The 9546-nt window shown below is 41.1% G+C and overlaps 1 long non-coding RNA gene across 2 annotated transcripts; it reads left to right on the plus strand.

Annotated features, from left to right (window-relative positions):
* Positions 1 to 2891: 2891 nt before the first annotated feature.
* Positions 2892 to 5813, plus strand: LOC119721854. 2 transcript variants are annotated; one of them, XR_005270320.1, is made up of 2 exons: positions 2892 to 2917; positions 4528 to 5813. It is a non-coding gene; the product is annotated as an uncharacterized LOC119721854 (long non-coding RNA). The 2 variants fall into 2 exon arrangements; XR_005270321.1 differs by lacking the exon at positions 2892 to 2917 and adding an exon at positions 3621 to 3679.
* Positions 5814 to 9546: the final 3733 nt, after the last annotated feature.

Here is a 9546-nt window from a genome sequence, read left to right on the forward strand (position 1 = left end):
ATATCTCCAGCTTGGGATGGAGATATGTCCTCTTTGCAGGTCTTAGCCCCAGGACGACCGTTGTGAAAGTGTGTGTGGTGGGTTGCCGGCTGTTTTGTTGCGTTCTGTTCATGTCTGTCTGTTTCGTCTCCCTATTTGTCCGGGCCCACTGTGTTCACCCCTTGTTTCAGTTCCGTTCGTCTTCGTTGAATGTTCAAAGATGCAGAGTTTTGACATTTCACTAACACTTTTTGTTTCTTCCCAGTTTTCTCTTTTCTGTGTGTGCAGATTGAAGATGAAGGGCACAGAAGTAAGGTCGTCCAAGTGCAGCATTCATCTCCCACAGGTAAATGAGTAATGTTTCTCCTTGCAAAACGTCTCTGTTTTGATGCGCTTCCTTGCATTTGAATGGGCTTGCTGGATTTTAACGTGGAGGTAGACCTTGGGTATATCTTTGGAGTTTGAGATGGCAAGTTGGACATACAGTACTTGTTGATAAAATGGAAATGTATTGGAGGTTTGATGACAGGACGTGATGTCAGAAAATTTGGATATTGAATTTACAATGTATACTTGCTCTTTTTTTCTGCCACAGGGAGCTTTTGAATGCTGCGAAGAGAGAAGACGCCGGTTTTCATCGAAGTTTTTGTTAAGTAACTGTAACCTTTTTTCCGTGTGACGTCTATCGGGGAGGAGGGGGGGGGGGGTAAGGGGGAGGTGAAACTTGTGTCACCGGCGGTGGAAGCTACCCCTGCCTGGGTCTTTGGTCTGAAATTGGGATCATATCTCCAGCTTGGGATGGAGATATGTCCTCTTTGCAGGTCTTAGCCCCAGGACGACCGTTGTGAAAGTGTGTGTGGTGGGTTGCCGGCTGTTTTGTTGCGTTCTGTTCATGTCTGTCTGTTTCGTCTCCCTATTTGTCGGGCCCACTGTGTTCACCCCTTGTTTCAGTTCCGTTCGTCTTCGTTGAATGTTCAAAGATGCAGAGTTTTGACATTTCACTAACACTTTTTGTTTCTTCCCAGTTTTCTCTTTTCTGTGTGTGCAGATTGAAGATGAAGGGCACAGAAGTAAGGTCGTCCAAGTGCAGCATTCATCTCCCACAGGTAAATGAGTAATGTTTCTCCTTGCAAAACGTCTCTGTTTTGATGCGCTTCCTTGCATTTGAATGGGCTTGCTGGATTTTAACGTGGAGGTAGACCTTGGGGTATATCTTTGGAGTTTGAGATGGCAAGTTGGACATACAGTACTTGTTGATAAAATGGAAATGTATTGGAGGTTTGATGACAGGACGTGATGTCAGAAAATTTGGATATTGAATTTACAATGTATACTTGCTCTTTTTTCTGCCACAGGGAGCTTTTGAATGCTGCGAAGAGAGAAGACGCCGGTTTTCATCGAAGTTTTTGTTAAGTAACTGTAACCTTTTTTCCGTGTGACGTCTATCGGGGAGGGAAGGGGGGGGGGGGTAAGGGGGAGGTGAAACTTGTGTCACCGGCGGTGGAAGCTACCCCTGCCTGGGTCTTTGGTCTGAAATTGGGATCATATCTCCAGCTTGGGATGGAGATATGTCCTCTTTGCAGGTCTTAGCCCCAGGACGACCGTTGTGAAAGTGTGTGTGGTGGGTTGCCGGCTGTTTTGTTGCGTTCTGTTCATGTCTGTCTGTTTCGTCTCCCTATTTGTCCGGGCCCACTGTGTTCACCCCTTGTTTCAGTTCCGTTCGTCTTCGTTGAATGTTCAAAGATGCAGAGTTTTGACATTTCACTAACACTTTTTGTTTCTTCCCAGTTTTCTCTTTTCTGTGTGTGCAGATTGAAGATGAAGGGCACAGAAGTAAGGTCGTCCAAGTGCAGCATTCATCTCCCACAGGTAAATGAGTAATGTTTCTCCTTGCAAAACGTCTCTGTTTTGATGCGCTTCCTTGCATTTGAATGGGCTTGCTGGATTTTAACGTGGAGGTAGACCTTGGGTATATCTTTGGAGTTTGAGATGGCAAGTTGGACATACAGTACTTGTTGATAAAATGGAAATGTATTGGAGGTTTGATGACAGGACGTGATGTCAGAAAATTTGGATATTGAATTTACAATGTATACTTGCTCTTTTTTTCTGCCACAGGGAGCTTTTGAATGCTGCGAAGAGAGAAGACGCCGGTTTTCATCGAAGTTTTTGTTAAGTAACTGTAACCTTTTTTCCGTGTGACGTCTATCGGGGAGGGAAGGGGGGGGGGGGTAAGGGGGAGGTGAAACTTGTGTCACCGGCGGTGGAAGCTACCCCTGCCTGGGTCTTTGGTCTGAAATTGGGATCATATCTCCAGCTTGGGATGGAGATATGTCCTCTTTGCAGGTTTTAGCCCCAGGACGACCGTTGTGAAAGTGTGTGTGGTGGGTTGCCGGCTGTTTTGTTGCGTTCTGTTCATGTCTGTCTGTTTCGTCTCCCTATTTGTTGGGCCCACTGTGTTCACCCCTTGTTTCAGTTCCGTTCGTCTTCGTTGAATGTTCAAAGATGCAGAGTTTTGACATTTCACTAACACTTTTTGTTTCTTCCCAGTTTTCTCTTTTCTGTGTGTGCAGATTGAAGATGAAGGGCACAGAAGTAAGGTCGTCCAAGTGCAGCATTCATCTCCCACAGGTAAATGAGTAATGTTTCTCCTTGCAAAACGTCTCTGTTTTGATGCGCTTCCTTGCATTTGAATGGGCTTGCTGGATTTTAACGTGGAGGTAGACCTTGGGGTATATCTTTGGAGTTTGAGATGGCAAGTTGGACATACAGTACTTGTTGATAAAATGGAAATGTATTGGAGGTTTGATGACAGGACGTGATGTCAGAAAATTGGATATTGAATTTACAATGTATACTTGCTCTTTTTTTCTGCCACAGGGAGCTTTTGAATGCTGCGAAGAGAGAAGACGCCGGTTTTCATCGAAGTTTTTGTTAAGTAACTGTAACCTTTTTTCCGTGTGACGTCTATCGGGGAGGGAAGGGGGGGGGGTAAGGGGGAGGTGAAACTTGTGTCACCGGCGGTGGAAGCTACCCCTGCCTGGGTCTTTGGTCTGAAATTGGGATCATATCTCCAGCTGGGGATGGAGATATGTCCTCTTTGCAGGTCTTAGCCCCAGGACGACCGTTGTGAAAGTGTGTGTGGTAGGTTGCCGGCTGTTTTGTTGCGTTCTGTTCATGTCTGTCTGTTTCGTCTCCCTATTTGTCCGGGCCCACTGTGTTCACCCCTTGTTTCAGTTCCGTTCGTCTTCGTTGAATGTTCAAAGATGCAGAGTTTTGACATTTCACTAACACTTTTTGTTTCTTCCCAGTTTTCTCTTTTCTGTGTGTGCAGATTGAAGATGAAGGGCACAGAAGTAAGGTCGTCCAAGTGCAGCATTCATCTCCCACAGGTAAATGAGTAATGTTTCTCCTTGCAAAACGTCTCTGTTTTGATGCGCTTCCTTGCATTTGAATGGGCTTGCTGGATTTTAACGTGGAGGTAGACCTTGGGGTATATCTTTGGAGTTTGAGATGGCAAGTTGGACATACAGTACTTGTTGATAAAATGGAAATGTATTGGAGGTTTGATGACAGGACGTGATGTCAGAAAATTTGGATATTGAATTTACAATGTATACTTGCTCTTTTTTTCTGCCACAGGGAGCTTTTGAATGCTGCGAAGAGAGAAGACGCCGGTTTTCATCGAAGTTTTTGTTAAGTAACTGTAACCTTTTTTCCGTGTGACGTCTATCGGGGAGGGAAGGGGTGGGGGGGGGGGGGTAAGGGGGAGGTGCAACTTGTGTCACCGGCGGTGGAAGCTACCCCTGCCTGGGTCTTTGGTCTGAAATTGGGATCATATCTCCAGCTTGGGATGAAGATACTTTATACCATCTTGCTCACAGCCATTTTGAATTCACGTTCGTGTTTGTAGAACATAATGAAATTAGATGGATTGCATTTTGAAAGTGTACTCTAAATGCAATGTGCAAGTGCTACATACATGTACGCAAGCAAGTTAAGCACATTATGACGGTTAAAAAACGTCACGGCAAAAATCAGCTGCAGCAGATATGCGCACACATTTTCGCAGAGCAAATGAAACACTCAATTTACTGTGCATTTCAGTTTGAGTGTATCGGCTTTGATAGCACACCTGTATGGAATACAAACGCAGATACAAATAGCCGTACAAAAGTTTGAGTTTTCCATAGGTTTGTGCACAAACATGGATGCGCCCATCAGCCATCACTTTGTACATCGAGTCAGCACTCTAGTAATTCAGTGTAGCTCTATGGCAGTAATGTAGTTTCTTCCTAATTGCTTCTTGAAATACGTGTTTTTGTGTTTGTGCATTGGTCATGTATTTTTGTAATACAGAGGATTTCATGTGGAAAATGTTGTTGCATTTTACCTGAATGCTATTAAAATGCATGTACATGTACATTTCCAGGTTTTGTTTATGCACTTGGAAACATGCCCAATTGCCTGAGAATTGCAATATGAAATTTTGGAACAAAAAGTAATCTTTTTAACAATAATTTTCTTTGCATTTCTGCCTGTACACAGACCCTGGAAATCAACGCCACAATTAATGCCCCTCCCCAGAAAGAACCGCACCGGCAGCAACCCCGTCAGTTCAGTCTTCAGCACACGACGCAACAAAGTCACCCAACCTACCGTAGACCTTCAGCACCGCAGGCAATATCGACACCTCGAACTCATGATGTGGTCAATTCCACGCTGGTGTAACAAGCCATTAAGCCTCAGGCATGTGCACTGGCTCTTCATGAGCCCAGTCTCTTAAACATCTCACCCATAGATTGTGTCAGCTGATGGTATTGTACAAATTGCAACATGATCAGAGAAATAGTAGTGGCAAGTTACACTGAGTGAGAGGAGGTAGTGTGAAATCACTGGTGCCAAGGTGGGCTGATGTGGACTACCATACCTCCTAACGTGGACAAGTAATACACTACTTACCCGAAATGAACCATGTTGTATTTGTTCTGTTACACCCATACATAATTCATTAGTTCCATTGGAAGAAATTCATTGGAATTCCATGGAACATCCCTCCCATGAAATGCGTATATACTGTCATTCTTGAAGGTTGCAGTGTGGTACCACTAGCAACCCGACTTGCATGTGCAATTGTTGCATAGCTCAGGGTTTCAGAGCTAATTATGGGGTACTTCTGTCCTGGTAGCACTGACTGGTTTACGTGCCTCATGCGTGTGCCGTGTGTGCAGGGTAGCTGCTTTTGCTTCCCAGACAAACCTATGCAAGTATGAATAATGCTTTAAGCTTCACTTGTTGTTACTGTACTACCGCCTATTGTCCAAAAGACTAGTCCATGACCCAAAGTGCTAAAAGCACAGCAACTAAAGAACTACATCACTGCAACTGGAGGTCTGTGTTGATGTGGGTGCTCTTGCAGACCATTTCTTGATAGCGCAACACCAGTGTGAACATTTTGTCAAGGGGAAGATTGCAGAAGTGCAATAACAAGTGAATTTCAGTACACACAAATTGAATAAATATTGTCTTGCATTAGGAGTATATAATCAGCTGTCCGGTGTATCTGTAGGTGAGGTGTTTATACAAAGTAAATATTGACTGTTCTAACGTGTGGTACAGTAAAAAGAGTTTCACTTAGTGATCCGTGGAGTGCTATATTTTCCCTCCACTCTTCCTTGAGAATATACTTACAATATGGTATGGATCACCTTGCAATGGTATCGTTTGATTGTACCACTCATTGCAGTCAATATTAGCATACATTGTACTTAAAAGGCAGTGGTGTAGTCAAGTACATTTCCATGAGTACGAAATGTACTGGAGTATGAGTATGAGTACTGCAACACTGCTAGAAGGCATATGAAGTGTGACTCATGAGAATGTGGAGGTGCACATTGATCTATGCAAGACAAAGCTTTGCTTACTGCATTTATTCTAGCTTTATATGAACATCTTCCATATGCCCAGTGACATCTGAAACATTTTTGTCATTGACCTGACCAATCACATTGCTTTATGACTATAACAATGAACAAGTAAGGGCGTTGTTTTCTTCTCTTGCTTTTGCAAAGTTTAAGGAAAACAAGACAAGTCCCTGCATGCTTGATTGATGCGGCATGATTGTCAACATCTGGCATGGTTTCTGCACATCCACGTACTCTGGTTCATATTTAACTTATATAACTTCTTGGAAGCTTCCATCCTATTGTTCATTTGTGTCTCGGTAAACAGTCAAAATGTGGTATTAAGCGCATTCAGTTTTGCTGTTGAACCACTGTTATTAACACATTGAACCCAACTTTTTCAACAACTCAGAATATAGTATAGGTAGATTTTCTTAAGGACATTAATATCCATGATATATATACGTATATATTTTTAAGAAGGGGCTAAAGTCCAGCACTTTTTGAGTGAGAAAGCTAGATTTGTTTTGCTTGTATCCTATTGTGTATAGCTATCCAGAGATAAGTTGTGTCTAGTTTCTGTGCTGTTATAGTTTGGTTTTCGTATATGGCACATGATGTAGGGTTTGATATTTACTTTGCTAGCTTGTGATTTGCAACTTTGCCACAAACATTTAAGATAAATATAAAGATCATAAAATGATCACTTTTTTGTTATTAATTTCATTAATCAGAAATACAGGTGGAATGTAGGTTAGCTATACACATCAATCATATTGACAAATATGTTGGTTTGTATAAAAAAAAAAGGCCTCCTGTTTAAACGATATACTTAAAGTCTTTATTAGTTTAATTGTGTTGGACAATATATTTCAAATGATGTTTATTATATAAAAAGTGATCACATAGGGAAATGGTTTCAGTAAATTATGTTTAAAAGAAATCATTTCTGCTATGCAAAATGTAAAAAAAAGGTTTAAATATTGTATGGTTTTACTTGTTTATGTATATTCATTTACTTTTACAAAATTGTGCAATTTATGAATTAATAACTGAGCTTTCAGACATTTGAGATGGAAAAAGTCAACATTGATACTAAAGGACCTAAGACAAGAAATGGGAAAATGGGGGGGGGGGGGGGGGGCGGAGCGTTTGTTGAATTCTTTATTTCAGTTATGCTGGTAGCTTTATTTATTTGACATGGTCCTACAGAAACTGCAATTATCATTTCAACACCATTCTACACAATAAACAATCAAATCATCCTGATTTTGGTATTTGTGCTTGCAGCAGCAACCGGGTACGACGACCCAATGTTTTAATTACATCTTTCAATAATTCGAACCTTTAAAGACTTGATAGTATTTACAGAACTATCATCTATTATCTAGGCGTAAGAGCCTTTCATTATAGACACATTTAAGTGATCAATTAATTATACAGAATTATACCTGAGACAACACTCTTTTTGCAATTGTTATGATTAATTCTAATTATTCGTACCCCATTTGATATTATATTTAATCTCATCGCTGTGATGACTACCAGGTACGACAGTGTTTTAATAACGGTCATTCAATAATTTGAACCTTAAAGACGTCTTGATGGAGACAATATTTACAGAACTAGGGTCTATCATTTAGGCGTAAGAGCCTTTCATTTATCATATTTGCGTAATCAATACTAGAATTAACCTTGAGATTCCCTCCTCTTTACAATTGTCATGGTTATTTCTGAATAATCGTTCCACATTTGATATTATATTAAGGCAAGCTTTTCAGAATTATCTCTTTTGGTTTTGTACAATACCAGATATCTTCCGCTGAGGATAAATCACGCATACTATGGTGCATGTCTATTCAGACTTGTTTGCGTTCTGAACGCATTAGATCGCTAGAACAATTCTAGCATCTCATCTAGTAGATCTGACCTTTATGAATCTTACTGCCAACCTGTAAATCTCGTTTTATACCTCCGTCAGAAACTACTCCGACCATACCTTGATTGCCACTTGTGGATTTCATTTGAACCTTTAAGTTTCACAGAACTTTCCTTTAGGCTTCAGAGCCTTTAGCTAAACTTAATTGAATAATCGCAAGATACCACTCATCTATTACATTATGGCTGTTTCTGGAATTGTACCCCATCTAACATTGCTGTGTTGACTGCCAGATACGAAAAACCAAAACCATATTTGGAAAAATGGAAACGTACACCTGAACTATGCAAGACAACTCCTTCAGGCAAGGGTAGCAATGTTCGTCTCTTATAAATACTGTTTGAGACATTGAACAACTATGAAATTACAACCAGACTTAACAACTGTGTTAAAAATTGTGTGTTGTCGTTGCTGCTCGCAAGCGTGAAGTGATCTACCTTCAATCCAACCACGCACACATTCCTGTGCCACTCCCTATTCAAATTACGCGCCCTTAACCACTCTACCGTGTCTCATTTACATATCAATGATAAAGCAGATTTATTCTAATTCGTTCCGGTACTCAACCGAATAAATCAATATTTATCATTTCAACACCATTCTACACAATAAACAATCAAATCATCCTGATTTTGGTATTTGTGCTTGCAGCAGCAACCGGTATGAACTATAAAGAACGGGTCTGTAATGCTGAATCCCAAAAGGATTTAGATATTTAACATCATATTGCAATCACTCTCTTGGATATATTAAAGTATCCTTCTCTGTCTCTGATATGGCGTCCATGACGCTTGAACAGCCTGTTGGATATCTGCTTTGATAGCCGCTAAGACTCAAACAGCAGCATGGGGCTGCTCTGTGAAAACTCTAACCTTCCCTCTCAAACTCTCGAGTACTTCATCGGTTTATACCTCTATGAAATCACTTTATACTCTTCTTTAACATTTGTTTAAGTTTATGAACACAAAAGAAGGTCTTTATCTGAAGGGAAAACTTTGACTCACTTGACATACAATTCCAACATTGCAACTGTACATGTTGATAATAATTACCTCGCAATAATAACTGAATTCACATGGCCGAGTGCATGAGATAACACGTAAATACTTCAATTAAAGTGCGGCTAACTCACTGAGCCGATAAGACCCGGTATATGAAATAAGGGCCTTGACCAGGATTCTTATATGAAATAAGATGTGTACTGAACGGTCTTTACCCTATTTTGGCACTATCTCAGAAAGAATATCTGGTGTAATTGGATCTTTCTTTGGCTTAACCAGTGTTCTTGTCAGACCTATAGCGCGGTGTATGACACCAGAGGGTCTTTGGTTGTATCATGGTCCTCAACTAGCCATGAGATGAACCCATGACATGACAGCTAAAGAGTTTGTGACTGTAGGTGCATGGTGATGTTGCAGAGTTCCAATATGGATCAGGTATAAGGCTACCATGTAAGGATCTGCGGGTAGGGATGATATTCCGTGCAACTCTGCCCATTGTCGCCATCTCGTGAAGGATGATATGTACTGCGAGACTGTTGATGGGGCTTGTGACTCGAGTAGCATGGAAAGCAGTTGACTGGCGAGACTATATCCAGCTCTTGACTTTTGGCTGATTGAGGACTCCGCTGCCTCCAATTATCGCTGTTGAAGATGAGCTTCCAAAAAGGAAAATAACAAAGATTGTTACTTTAACGAGATTAAAATCATGCATCAACTTACTAAA

The sequence above is a fragment of the Patiria miniata genome, unplaced genomic scaffold, assembly GCF_015706575.1.
Source record: "Patiria miniata isolate m_02_andy unplaced genomic scaffold, ASM1570657v1 HiC_scaffold_14, whole genome shotgun sequence".
Classification (NCBI taxonomy): Eukaryota; Metazoa; Echinodermata; class Asteroidea; order Valvatida; family Asterinidae; genus Patiria; species Patiria miniata.